This window comes from Pseudopipra pipra, chromosome 14, assembly GCF_036250125.1.
Source record: "Pseudopipra pipra isolate bDixPip1 chromosome 14, bDixPip1.hap1, whole genome shotgun sequence".
Classification (NCBI taxonomy): domain Eukaryota; kingdom Metazoa; phylum Chordata; class Aves; order Passeriformes; family Pipridae; genus Pseudopipra; species Pseudopipra pipra.
In genome coordinates, this window is record NC_087562.1 from 6,140,916 (window position 1) to 6,155,375 (window position 14,460).

The 14,460-nt window shown below is 42.1% G+C and overlaps 1 long non-coding RNA gene across 6 annotated transcripts; it reads left to right on the forward strand.

Annotated features, from left to right (window-relative positions):
- The first annotated feature begins 12 nt into the window (after positions 1–12).
- Positions 13–11,420, forward strand: LOC135422028 (uncharacterized). Of its 6 annotated transcripts, XR_010434290.1 has the most exons (6): positions 13–1,468; positions 1,919–2,041; positions 2,701–4,035; positions 7,561–7,739; positions 8,715–8,748; positions 9,840–11,420. It is a non-coding gene; the product is annotated as an uncharacterized LOC135422028 (long non-coding RNA). The 6 variants fall into 6 exon arrangements; XR_010434289.1 differs by having other exon boundaries at positions 7,561–8,748; XR_010434288.1 differs by having other exon boundaries at positions 8,206–11,420.
- Positions 11,421–14,460: the final 3,040 nt, after the last annotated feature.

Below are 14,460 nucleotides of genomic sequence, written 5' to 3' on the forward strand. Positions count from 1 at the left end.
CGGCGGGGAGGGAGGGACGGACGGGAGGGATGGAGGAAGGCAGGGAAGGGAGGGATCGGGACAGCGGGGATTTCGGCACCGCGAGCCCGAGGGGACAGGGGGGCGGTGAGGAGGCGGCCTGAGAGCTCCGGAGACCGGCGAGACCTTGGTGGCCCCTTCTCCCTGAGGACATCCTTCGCCTTCAGGGGATCCTCCTCCCTGAGGGGACTCCCTTCTTTGAGGGAAATCTCCCTGACCCTCTTTCCTGAGACAGCCTTTCTCCCCGGGGAGACCCTTCTCCCTGAAGGAACCCTCCTTCCTGAGGTGTTTCTTTTTGGCCCTGGGGGGACCCTTTCTCCAAAAGAGACCCTTTTCGCTGAGAGGACCCTTCTCCTCGAGAGGACCCTCCTTTTTGAGGGAACCCTCCTCCCTGAAAGACCCTTTGCCCTGAGGGGACCCTCCTTTTTGAAGTGACCCTTCTCTCTGAGGGGACTGTCCTCCCTGAGGTGTTTCTTGTCCCTGAGGGGACCTTTTACCCTACAGAGACCCTCCTTTTTGAGGGAACTCTGCTCCCTTAGGAGACCCTTTTCCCTGAGGAGACCCTTCTCCCTGAGCCGCCCTGCCCCTAAAACGTTTTTCAAAAATAAAAATTCAGAGCTGTAGCTGGGGCAGAGCGACCACCCCCAGCAGCCTGTATCAGAGCTGAGGTGCCGCGATGGCCTGTGCTGAGGCATTTTAAAAACCATCCCAAAAATTATGCCTGGAAGATCCGTGGCAGAAGGTGCTGCCAGCCCTGATCTGTGCTGGAAACAGCTCTTGGCTTTTGGGAAGGAAAAGGCTGTGTGTAATGTACACAAACAAACAAACAAACACACACAAACAAACACACAAACAAACAAACACACACAAACACACACACACAAACAAACACACAAACAAACAAACACACACACTTTCATTTTCAGGGTAAACAGTCAGGGGCTGGTGAATTTCAATGTCAATGGGGAGCGGAGGGAAAACACAACAGTTTCTCAATGAATGGGTTAAACTTCTGTCTCCTGACTGGCAAAATCAGCCCGATCTGAGGCTGAGGGGTAAAAAGGCTGTACAAGGGCTGAGGGACCAGTGCAAGATCACAGGGATTGTGCTTAGAAATCAACCCTGCACTTCAGTCAGATGTGAATACCTGTGAGAAAAATTAAAACTTCAGTGGTCGAAAACTGGTCCCAGAATTCACTTTTTTTTCAGGTTAACTATTTTCTATCTCAGCAGCCTTCTCCTTGCACTTTCAGCCACAGGGTTTGGCTCCTGTAACATACCAAGGCCTTTGCCTTCATAGCAGTGACACCTCAATGGACTGTGCTTTGTCTGACTCCAGTTGGTTTCCTCGCAGCCCAAGCTCAGTGTGAAGACTCCTCCTCCTTCCAGCCAGGGGGAAGATGTGCAGATTCCCACAAAGCTGGTGAGTTCCTGTAACCAAATGGAACAGGTTATCAGCTTTGGAATTTAACTTTTAATCATAGTCTGATCAGTGTGTTTTCAATAGAAATCTTCTACGTTCCTTTATATATGTAAAAGAAGGAAAATTTAAAAAAAAAGTGTTGTCCATAGAAGTTATTAATGCCCCATCCCTGGAAGTTTTCAGGGCCAGGTTGGACAGGGCTTGGAGCAACCTGGTCTAGTGGAGGATGGCCCTGCCCATGGCAGGGGGTTTGAACAAGATGAGCTTTAAGGTCCCTCCCAACCAAAACCATTCTGTAATTCTATCTGTACTAGCCATGGCAGAGCTCCCCCTGTTTTATTCTTTTGTAAGAATGAGTAAAAATATTGATAAAGATAAGTTCTAAACATGCCCGTTTTATTTGGGTTTGTTTTTTTTTTTTATCTTCATGAATGCAAAACTTCATAAAAACATATAGAATATTCTTCTTGCTGCCAGATGAGAGCTAGAAACACATTGACCAGAATTCCAAGGAGACCACGTTTGAACCAGTGGATACAGATTTCGACTTGTTACAGTCACCACTAGAGGCACAGGAGTTACCCGGCTTGTGTCAGCAGGGTGAGGACATGGCAAGTAAAAGTGAGGGAATTAATGGGATGTTCATGTAATGTGAACACAGTCTGGGCTAGTGGAAGGTGTCCCTGCCCATGGCAGGGACAGAATGATGATTTTTAAGATCTCTTCCTACCCAAACCATTCTAGGATTCTACGAAATTCGGCGAAGTTCATCTGGAAACTGCTGGAGGCTTAATTGCCCACACGATGGCATCGCATGTTTAGAAAGTTCTCTGTGGACCCTGCACTGAGGGCTTCGACGCTGCTGAAAGTGTGTTTAGACTCCCACGTTTATAGACAGCATCCGTATAGAACTAAAAGCTTAAATAAGATATTTGTTTCATCCCTTTCCCGTTAACTCTGCAAACATAATACATGACCACGAGGACAAAACTCGGTTCTCAGTGAAAGTCCCTCCCTGGGCTACAAAAACAGGTCCTGGGAAAAGTCTGTTGAATGATTTCTATCAGTTTTAATGAATTTCCACTTGATGCCAAAGAAGAAAAATGAAACATACATTACAAGAAAAACAAAGTTTTCCCATTCAGGTTAACTTTTTTTTTTCTTTCATTTATTTTTAAAGGATAGTATTTCTGTGGACATAGTGTTTCACATAGAATTGTATGATTTTTAATTTATAAAGGTTGTGTTCCATATTGTAGCTGTGTCTGGAGAATCTCTTTCAGCCCGGAAATACAAGATTAGAGATTCTGATCTAACCTACCTTGCCCCAAGACTGACTGACCAGTATCACCTTCACAAACATATGATGACTTCATGACCTTTTTCTCCAACTACTGAGCACAGAACCAGCCAAAGGGTACCTGGCCTGCCTTAGCTCCAAGCAGCCAGTTTTGCAAAGATAGGTTCTGCTTTAGCCTCTTTTGTTCAAGTCCCTGTGAGCTGTGGGTTTATTTGCCTTGTCTGTCAATCTAAACCGAGCTTCCTGCTGCTACTGGATGGTGTTTTGTCACTGCCTGTGACAGTGGGCTGTAAATGCAGGGTAACTAACTCTTAAGGCCACAAGGTACTCACACTAAATCAGCCAGATTATGCTCCTGCTGAGGGGGAATTTCCAGGTCACAAATTGACACCCTCTCATCACCTTTTTGCACCAAGAGTGTATAAAGTCAAGTTAAAACCTGGTGCATAAGGGCAACAGTCCACAGAACTCCTGAAATGAGTAGTCACTTCCTCATGTATATTCTCAGATACCCAGCAGAGCTAGTCAAGTGTCCCCAGCTTTGTTTCTGCCAGTAAGAAAGAGAGAATACACTAAGATGCCTTTTAAGGACATTCAGGAATATACTGGTGTATTAAAAAGAGGAAGAAAATGCAAGAGGGTTCTAAAAGCAATTGTGGCTAATTTTGTGAATTGCTGATAGACTTGTGTTTGTTTGCAGAGGGAAAAAAAACAAACCCACAAAACCCCAAACTGTTTTATTTAAAAGACTGTATATCTTTGACTTGCATAAAAGGAAGAAGTTTGGTTTTATTAGTTTGCCAAGACTACAGAAAATCTAAATGGCCTTAGTTCCAAATAATTCTCATATCAGTAAAGTCTCATTTCAAGCAAGTCTCCTTCAGTTAAAGGAAATTATTGCAAGGTAACAATGGAATGTAAATTATGAGCTGAGCAGCTGTGTCTTTATATCAAGCACTTTTGTTTTATTCAGATTATCTTTTATTCCCTTTAAAATTATTTTTTCTCCTACCTTGAGTTAAAAGAGAGAAATTTTGCTGCTCCTCAGTTTTGCAGATGTGTGTTAAGGTTGTTACCCTCTCTGTCAGTGATGCAGAGAATCATTCTGATTCACCTTTGCACTGTGTTCTTATTGAAGGCCTGCTGAGACAGGGACCCTGCTGTGCCAAAGACTGTGCAGACAGAGAGACAGAGGATTTCTGTTCCCAAGAGCTTATAATTAGCTACATTCACACATACATTGAGCAGAACACCAGTCCTCTCAGCCACAGACATCAGAGAACTCCAAAAAATGGTGAGACCACATCAGTGGCATTTTTCAGCAGGGTATTTTGGGAGCATATTCACCTTTTGGGAAGGGGAGGTTGGGACTATACTTCTAAATAAGCCATTAGGTTTCAACACTCTCTTGCAGGCTGTAGTCTAGATAAGGACTAGTATAAATCACATGGAGGAAACACATTTGATACTTTTAACTTCCCAGTTATTACTCAGCATTTCAGTTATATTATATTGCAGAACTCTGACCCTTGCAAAAGAGGTCAAACGACCTCTTGAAAACAGGGGAGTTAAATTATAAAAGACCTTTGTGCATGTTTTAGGGTCCAGTGAACACAAAAGTCATTGCACCTCTTCCTAAGGCCATTTAGGCTCCGTGTTTCCTGTTTTGATGTAGATAATGTATTTTTACAAGCCATCTGCAGTCACAGTATGTGAAATCCTGAAAAGTATTGATATTTGATGAAACTAGTTGCAGGCCCAGCCCACTGATCATCTTCTAGTGTGACCTCAGCATAGAATTCTTTTGACTTTAAAAGGTATAGTCCAAACCTTCCCCCTCATGTCCTTTTATATCCATGTTGTTCAGCTCTGCCTGTAATTGGCTGCTGGGACAGCTCTACCTTTGCAGCTACTTACCTGATTTGCCTTTGGGGTTCTGTGGCATTGCCATATTTGGGGAAAAGAAATGGTCTGACTCTCATAGAACTGTGTTCTTAGGCAGTCACAAAGGAAGTTCTGGGTTTTGCAAGGCTTTATACTTCCTTTTACAAACCCCTCTGCCTGCTAGTAACCAATTCCCATCTATAAAAGGAGAAAGAAACAGTGCAGTGAAGAGATGCATCTGATTATTGGGGGTTGGAATTAAATGACCTTTATGGTCCCCTCCAAACCTTTCCATGAGTCTTTGATTATGGGTAGAGATTATAATATGCAGCATCTTAGAAAATGTAGTTACAGATTGGATAAAAGCCTCCTGTCATAGCCTATTAACTGAGAGGAAATGTGTTGTTGCCAAGATGCAGCTGCTACATTTACAGCAAATCTGCAATGCCTGACTTTACTAAACTAAATTGTAGCATGTCTTGTGTGCATATAGATCATAAACATTGCTCTGGGCTGTGGACTAGATCCTGGTGACTGGAAGAAGTGCATGACCCATAGTGAGGGGGGAATATGAAAACAAAGCTCTTCTAGACTGCCCTGGCTTTGTCTTCCTTCAAATACTGTAGCATTTTGAGTGAGGATTGGATCCAGGGATCCTTTCCATCCTCTATGATTCTGTGATTAGAGCTGTTACATGGGAAGACAAGGTGGAATTATTACACAGCTAGATAAAATAGTCAGAAGGTAGGATAATTAATGTGCAAAAATATTATAGGGCTTAGGCTTGGAGCATTAATGAAGATATGAGGTGTTGACCATGCTGACTTCTGGACTCCACAAAACAAGAAGCTAAAAACAAGCTGCCTGGAGTGAGGAGAAGAGATACTTTATTTTCTTCCACTTTGGACCAATTAGGAGGAAGACATTATTCTTTTCTTATGCAGATTTCCTTCATAAAAAACACTGCAAATTACCAGCTAGCTTAGGTACATATATAGTTTAACAATCAAAAATGAGGAACTGGGACTGACTTTGTTCTTACGTAGAGAAAAAGCTGATTCCAATGTCTTTTCCAAGTCAGCTTTCTTGCAGTTTACTGGATGTAGGAAGTGCTGGGCATCTGAAATATGAGAGGATCTCCTTTGGGTCGGATGTTCACAAGATACAGCACAAGCAGTACAGCTGTTTGTATTGCTGCTCCTGCTGTGCACACAATTGTCATTGTTCATGCCACTGAGAAATGTGGTTGTGCATCAAACTGGAAGAATATCCATCTACTTCTGACTGAAGGGCATTGACTTGGCACAGAGAATCTGGGCTGCACAGCTGAAGTCCTCTCCACCCCTGCAGGTTGTATGGGGGGGAGCTATAAGTCCTTCACGTGCCCCAGGTTTGTGCTGCTCTGTACCTGTCAAAACAGAGAGAGGGTTCCTGGTGCATCCCATGATAACTGGATGACATTTGGGGGTGTTTATGTTGGCCATTTCAACACAATTTTGATATAGTTTGATATACAGTTCTTATAAATCATTTCATAACAAGACCTATGGCCCAGGTTGGTGTTAGATCTTTCGCTTTAAGGAACCATCTGCTATAATCTTCAAATAAACTAGAACTATTTTAACAAGGTAAATAATCCTTGTCAAGGGAGCCTTCTCCATAAAATATGCAACCTGTGATCCTCAGAAACTCTACACAACCACTTCTGTTTATTTTCTGCTTAGCCCAGGTCTAGTTTGAATTAAACAGACCAGATTACTCACTGCATTACCTAACCCTCTGTATTGTTTGTAAAGGCTTGCAATCTGTGTTTAGTGAAAACTGCAGAGGAGTAGAGCAAGTCTGTAACTGAATAAAGGAGTCAAATGGTAGAATTCTGTCTCTCACTGAACATCAACAGTCCTTGGGTTTGTTTCTTTTTTTGTTTGGTTCCCTCGTTCAGTTTAATTTTGTTGGGTCAGTTTTTTGTTGGCTTTGTTTTTTTGTTTTTTTTTTTTTTTTTTAAAGGCTGCTTTCCATGGAGGAATTTTAGAATTTGCTCAGAGTATTTGTTCTAATAAGGAAGTTTTCCATAGAGTCTGATGATGCATAACTGGAGCTGTTTCTATATATAGTACTGCAGGATGGAAAGCAGAGGATCCTTTTGCTGTGGATGGGAACAGAAGGTCTCATTTCCTCAGAGAACAGCCTGCATTTCAGCTATTTCAATTGTAATGTGGGCAACACTACACACAGTAGCACTGTGGCCCAGTTTTTTTGAGCTGGACATGAACATAGATCACCTCACAGTGTGCTATCACAGCTGTGTCCTTGTGCTCAGACTGCTTGGTCTATCAACCCAAAACCCTGGAATTGTTAATGCCAGCAAAGACAATAGGGTGGAAATAAAGTGCAAAAAATCAAACCATTTTAGAGCACCATGTCTGGCAAACAAAAACGGGGTTTGAGTGGGAGATGGGAAAATCTTGGTAACATTCCTGAGCTCATTTTCACCCTTGTTCAACTCTTTAACTCATGTAGACTCTTTCTCTTCCTCCAAACAGTGGGAGAGAACTCTTTAGAACATCTTAGATCTGTAGTTACTAGTGAAGGAAGACTTTTTCAGCAGGGCAGCTGTGTTTCTTGGCAGTGTAAAATATTTACACCCACCACGTAACAAGAAACCAGTGTTTTGTCCTCTGGTGTGTGGAAAACTCTTAGGTTTTGAAAATAAGCGATGGAAACATGATCATGGCCTGCCTGATTTTAAGGGCCATTAAATAAACTTGTAATTTCAGGTGTTTGTGCAAGTAACATTGCACTGGTTTAATTATTATGTGCAGGTCCTTTTCCCACCACCTGGGCTGGGTTGTATCTATTCACTCTCTTTTTGTGCTGTACAGTTTATTTTCCACCATAGCTCATCTTTTTGACTGCTCCCCATATTCCTGTCCAGGTGTGGAGTGTGTCTATCAGAGTCCAAAGTCTTTGGCTTACCTGGAGTAAACAAGTGCCCACAACAGGGTGGTTATTGCCCAAAGCAATACTTCCCAAACCAGTGCAGATTGTAGGAGCATCCAGTTGTTGCTGCCTGCTCAGTGCTGGGATCTCTGCTCCAGAAATATCTGGGAAAAGGTGAGAAGATGAGACATGGGATATGTGTGTGAGGAAGCTGTTCCTGCCTCATGCCTTTCCCAGGGGTGTAGATATATGCATATATACCATATATAGTATGCAGTCATGTCCCTGTACTGCTCAGCATTACCAAATTACTCCAATCAGTTGCAGGGGTTTTTTTAATCAAAACTTCAGGCTATAAAAGCCAGGTTCTGGAGTAGCTTCCTATGTAATCCAGCAGCTTCCTATGTGATCCAGCAGCTTTCTGTGTGATCCAACAGCTTCCTGTGTGATCCAGGTGTGCTGCCTACTAGAGCCATAGGCTGTGGAAGGAAGTTAGGGTAGTAAATTGCTTCCATCTCAGTGTTTATTCCATGTGTGGGATAAGTCCAGTGCCTTCACAAAACAAATGTGGCAGATGTGTCTCCCACAGCTGCTCTCCAGAACAAAACACAGCAGCTTTCTCTTTATTTTCTGTTTTCAGGTTGTACTTTATCTCATAAGAGTGAAACCATCATTAAGAACAAATAGTCTTAAACTGCAAATCCAACTATTCTCCACAGCACAATGAGCTGTTAAAGGTCAGACTGGCTCTTTACAGCTTGGGCCCAATTATGCATTACAAACAAGCAAGAGGATAACGTGCTTTTATCCTGAGTAAGGTACCAGTTAGATCAAGATCATAGCAGAGAGCTGTGACAGCTTTGAAGGGCTGCCTGTAAGTCATCTGCTGCTGGAGGTGACTCAGAGAGTGTGTCCCCGGAGAAGGCTCAAGTTGCAGTTTAAAGCAGTGATTTTCAACACTAAACAGGAGATACGTGACAGATCAGAGTCCAAACCAAGCTCTGCCTTTATATTGGGCTCTGCTGGCAGCTGATGTGGGGAAGGGGAGATTCAGGGTGGTGGGGAGGAGAAGGTGAAGTGATGAAATGCTCTGTGTGATCGGTTGGGAGTGAAAAATGATAAAAACCTCTTTTTTTCTTTTTCCCCGAGGTCTGTTCTTGTCTTGCTCTGTGGCCTCAGGCAGGTTAGTTGTACATCTCTCCATACAAATCCTGCAAGAGTGCAGGGTGTAATGCCCCTGATTTTTCTCAACTGCTGTAGCAACATGCTTTCTAACAACACAGGGAGGAAAAGTAACAGCACTGTTGTTACAGGTTCCCCTGAAACCACCTTTTTGTTCCCATCCTGCAGAAGGACCCCCCTTGCCTTAGGCACCTCCTTTCAGAGCTGATGTACCTGCCAAGCAGGAGTTGCACAGAATAAAACTGATTCCTTTGGCTTGAGGTGCATCAAAAAACCACTTTGCACTCAAAAGCAGCCACAAATCTGGCAGGAGCATGAGGCCACCACCAAAACTGGGTGTTACACGATACCTTATTCCACTTGGGAAGAGCTGGCTGTTTCTATGGCTACTGCTGCCTTTCTCTCCAACACACCAACCATTGGTTCTGATGAGATCATATTGTATTATAGAAAAAAAAAAATCACTCACATACTGCTTTACACTGCAGCATTTGTTGAGCTACTATATATCTGACTTCCTATAATAAAGACATTTTCCATTTAATGTATTCTTGTAAACGGGTAGGATTTCCCTCATCTCTGATTTATAAATGCATCCATTTTGGCCTCGAAAATCCTGGTTCTGGTTTCCATGACAACAGGCTTGATTTTTGAGGCTATTTCTTCCCCTTACTTCATCTTGGGTGGGAAGAGTTTCTGTCCCCTTCCAGTAGCAGTGCAATGGGCAAGCAAAATGGTTGCCTTGAAGGAGAATGAGCAGACCTGAAAGCAGAAACTTCAGCCAGCTTTTTTAAACACAGGTGAGAAATGCATGAGAAGAATGGCACCACAAACCTAGCACAGGCTTGAGTCAGATTTTTTGTACACAGAAAGTCAAATGCACATATAATCCCAGGATATTTTAGTCATGTACCCCCCTGTCAGGTATTTAACAAACTGATCTGGTAGCCCTGAATAGCACTGTGTTGGCACATGACAAAATAATCAGAGGATCTCGTCAGTCTGTTCATATTGTAACCTTGTAGATTAATTAGTACTGAATGCACTTTATTATTTGAAATACACTCTCACTGTCTCTATTTTTTCCCTCAGTACATCCCATCTACAGTACTGGACTGCCAGGACTGTCTCTATCATAGATCATTCACAGCTAAACCATATTCTTTCAATGTGGAACAGTGCATTTGAGACTCTGAGTACTAAAGGCACCATAAATAATCCATAACTGCTTTGCAAGGATCTTTCTAGTGGGTTTTTTCACTTTTAACATTTCCAGGAAAAATGAAGATAGACAGCTGCTGGTACTCCATGGCTGAAGTGGTTTAGCAATTGCTGTTCTAAAATGATAAAAAGGTGGTTTTTGCAAACTCCTCAGAAAATCCCTGGAGAGGGCCTTTGTTCCTTTTTCCTGCAGAGAAGAAACACAACTTACCTACATCCTTCTGGGTAATAAGTACCTTCAAGTGTGCCATCCACTAAAGGTGCAGATGAAACGTCTCTCTTTGGTTTGTCATAGAGTTTTTCTTACTTTCTGTGAGTGAAAGATATTATGGAACCACAGTGTCTAAGGTATCATTGCATTATGGCATTATAATCTCATTTGCATTTGAGCTGGGAGCAGCCTGATAAAGCTGTTCCTTAAACTAGTACAGGATTGCTCCCAGTGTTTAATCTGAATGCTGGAGCTACCAGCCCATCTTTTTGGAGCAGGTGTAGGTCAGGTATTTTGCACTAAGACAGAAGGCAGGAGTACCTCATTTAGGCATGTTTTATCCACACTGTTGTAACCTGCCAGTAATTTACATTAGAGGCTGGCCTGTGACCCCCAAACAAAGCACAGTCCCCACCTGGGCAGCCCCTGACACATCTCAGGGTAGAATGAGATTATCACTGAAAGCCAAGCAGAGTTCAGAGTGAATCAATATCAGGCACAACACAAAAGTGATTCAGTGATTGCCTTAAATAACCACAGGTTTTCCCTTCTGTCATGACTAAACCATCCTGCCCTAACAGCCAGTCCCTTGGGGACAATGAAGTCACAGCAGCACAATTTCAGCTGTGCAGCCAACTAGAGACAATATGAGCACCCTTGTCTTCTCTGCCCTACCATGGCATGGAGGGGATTAAAAAGTGAGTCATTGGCTGGAAAAAGTACTGATCCTGTGGCAGTAGGATGAGTCTTAAAAAAGCTCTTGCATTCTGTAAAGGTTAATTGTAAGAGTGGTGAAGCAGGAAGACACAACTGAAAACAGTGAAACCTATGCATTGTGTGCTGTTAACTTCTCAGATATTAACGTTTCCTTCTCTAAAATGCTCTCACACTTAAAACACTTCAGTGGATTTATAACCCAGGACAATGAAAAAAAAAATACAATTTTTACTTGTTTGGGTTTGTCCTCATTTCATGTGATATTGTACCACACAAGAGTATTGTGTTGAAATCCTAAATGTTGTTTGTTGTACTGCCTGAAAGTTCCTCCAAATAGTTAATTGATTCTTGCTTTTCATGTAGCCCAGAGCAAGTTTAGAGGAAATAAATGTAACATGAGTTAGTCATCCTTAAATAATCTCAAAGCAGGGAGCCCTACATTAACAGCAGGCTGATAATAAGCTGTGTAGTGCTATCTCCAGCAAAGCTTTGCCCATGACTTCGAATAAATTTACGAGCTGTCATTTATTTGTTTGTTTGCTTTTTCTCAGCAGGAGAATTTTCTGTCTGCTTGCTGAAGTATCAATTATTCTTGTAAAATTGAATACTACTGTCTTAGGATTATGCACATCGAGGCTAACATAACGTGAGACATGATGAAAATTAATAAGACACCAACTCTGTTAAGACATCTGTGCTAGGTACTTTTTTCGTACTAGAGATAAATCTTATGTTAGAGGAACAGCAAAGAGAGGGGTTACAAAGAACCAGCAGACTTGATCTAGCCCTGTAAGTTTTTGTTTTTGCAGGCTTCTGCTGTCAGACCATCTGCAGCTGCTGCTGGCCAGGCATTGATCTGACCTCTGAGGGACAGAAATCCATTCTGTTCCAGGGCTGATCATTCAAGTCTTTTTATTCTAGTGTTTAAATTGGATTTTACTCAATTTTATTTAAATCCACTATATCAACACTTAATGAAGAGAAGCCCTCCCACTCTGCTCTGTGGCATCCCATTGTATACCACCATTTTAGTCTTTTTTGTGTCTTATACATATTCATTTCCCTTAATCTTTCATGCTAATGTGTGTTTCCCTTTCCCATTCTTTTTCTCTGCTCGATTATCATTAAATGCCCGGATTAGATTTAAATGTTAGAAAAGCCCTGAGAAATGCCACAGAAATGCTACATACTGGAGGAGAACACAATAGTTTATGTTTAAAAAGCCCTGAGCACGGTAATATCTGCTTTCCAGGCTGGGGGGGCTGTTCTGGCCACCCCTCAGAACAAAACAGATCCCTTGAGAGAAATAGATTTCTGTTGCTGATGGTGTTTTGATTTTGAGCTTTGATACTGAAATTGGAGTTTCAGAAATGAATCCTGTCTTCTCTCTAGTTCATCTCTGCCCTGACATGATAATGGGTCATTGGAACAATCAGCTGGCTTCATTAATTATTAATCCTAACACATGGCAAAAGCAATCTGGAGATTCACTGGATGTGTGGGGGTCTGTTGATGGAAACGTAAGGGGGGCAATTAACAGTCTGAAAAAGCCAAAGAGGAGGGGGAATCAGAAAGCTTAGGTATAGCTGGAAGAATAAGAAAATACTTTATTTTGCAGTCAGATGCATATCTTAAGTTACATTAAAGTGAAAATTCCTACAACAGGGCATGAAGTTCACATGAGGATTGGGTTACTTGGCTGAACTGTGGTCCATTAAAATATGCATTTAGAGACCTTTACAAGAATTCTGATACTTACTGAGTGCATAGAAAAAGCTGTTCACTCTTAGGGAACTGGATACCCAGACAAACAAGAATATAACTCTCAAAACAAGAATATAACTCTCATCCATGTATTTTAGTAGCTTTATTGTGTATTCACACTGAGGGGAGAAAACAGAAATCTTGAGACCATGGAATAAGAGCATAACATGACTGCTGTGTGAAGGGGACTTTTTATCTACACAACCTGGGCAGCCTAATGGACAATGAGACTTATTGCCACTGTAGAAAGGGAACTGTATGGATTTGCCCCAAAGGGTCACACAACAGGAGGGTTATTCCTGTGGTCTCTCTCTCTGTTTGCTGCACAGACACTGCACCACAACAGGAGCTCATGCTCTGGGGTTTCAAAATGGCTGTAAAAATCAAGGGCAGAAGGAGCTCTCCGTACATTTTCTGTCTCCCTAAAGCAAAAGACTGCACAGATGAGGTTTGTGCACAATAGCATCTTATTTGAATATCTTAAAGAACAGAAGGAGAGAGTGGTGTGTTCCAAACCCCCACCCTGGTCTGTGACGCATTGCCAAGGTCTGCTGGTCTCCTGGATGTTGTCTGGATTCAGCTTCCAGGTGAGCTTTCCCTCCCCATGGCTCCAGTGACATCAGAGACACCTGTGACAGCTCCAGATAGGCCATCCCAGTTTTTCCAGCAGTATCCAACTCCAGTGGCAGTGGAAGACAAGCCTGGAAAGGTGAACAACCATCCCTGAGCCCAAACTGCTGAGGAGGGTTGGCTTTCTCTTGCTTAGGCTGCCACAGCTCACGCAATGCCACAGATTGATGGAGCTCCAGACTGTCTAATGGAGTTTTTTCCAAAGAGTAAAATATGAACCAAGTCAATTGATTGCATTTTCATTTCTTAAGGGAGGTGCAGCCCACACATCCCATTGTGTCTGAGCACAAAGACAGTCTGCTGAAGCAACCCTGTGTTATCTCACGGGTGCTTTGTGCTGCATCTTGTAAAAGGAAATGGAAATTCTTGCTCAGAAGACCTACCTGACAAAGAAATAAATTCTTGTAAATTCAGTGTCCCAAACTGAGGAAATTACAGTAGCTGCTGCTGCAAAATACTGTGATAAACCCCCATCCATCTGGAATGTTTCCATAATCCACTACAGATTGCCAATTAGTTGCATACTTACTTCTGTGTAATAAGGACACATAATAGGCTGTATCAGGATAAGTCCCCCAGAGGCAGTGGAAATACATCACAATATTCCTAAATAGCATATTTTTATTTAAGCAATGCCTGCAAGCTTCTGTCTGGTACTAGAAACCTATTGTGTGAGGGACTGTACATGTAATGAAAGGCCAGATTTACAGCACACACTCCTATTAAGTGAAGCACTTAATTGCTTACTTCAAGTACCAGTTTAAATAAAGTGATCTCATCTATTTTCTAATTAAATGTTGGAAATTACAGTGTGGCTGGTTGGAACACAAGGTTTTTAAATCCTCTTCTAGAGCAGGAAGAACTGTAAATAGTTTCTTATGCTGTTAAGATTAAAATGAGACTGGTCTCACAGAAAGATCCTTTGAACAATGCTGCGTGAAATAATTAGGATTTTGCACATATAAATAAATCACAGATTTTTTGCTAGCTTATGGACAAGCTTTCATTGACAGTTTGGATTTAGACTAAAATTCCCTTTAATTAAACCAAATAATGGGAAGACATAGTTTTTAGAAACACACATATTTCATTTTATTCAGACTAATCAAGTTTTTCCATGCTCTACTGAACATAATGTTCATGATGACCTTTCTCTGCTTACAGTAGTTT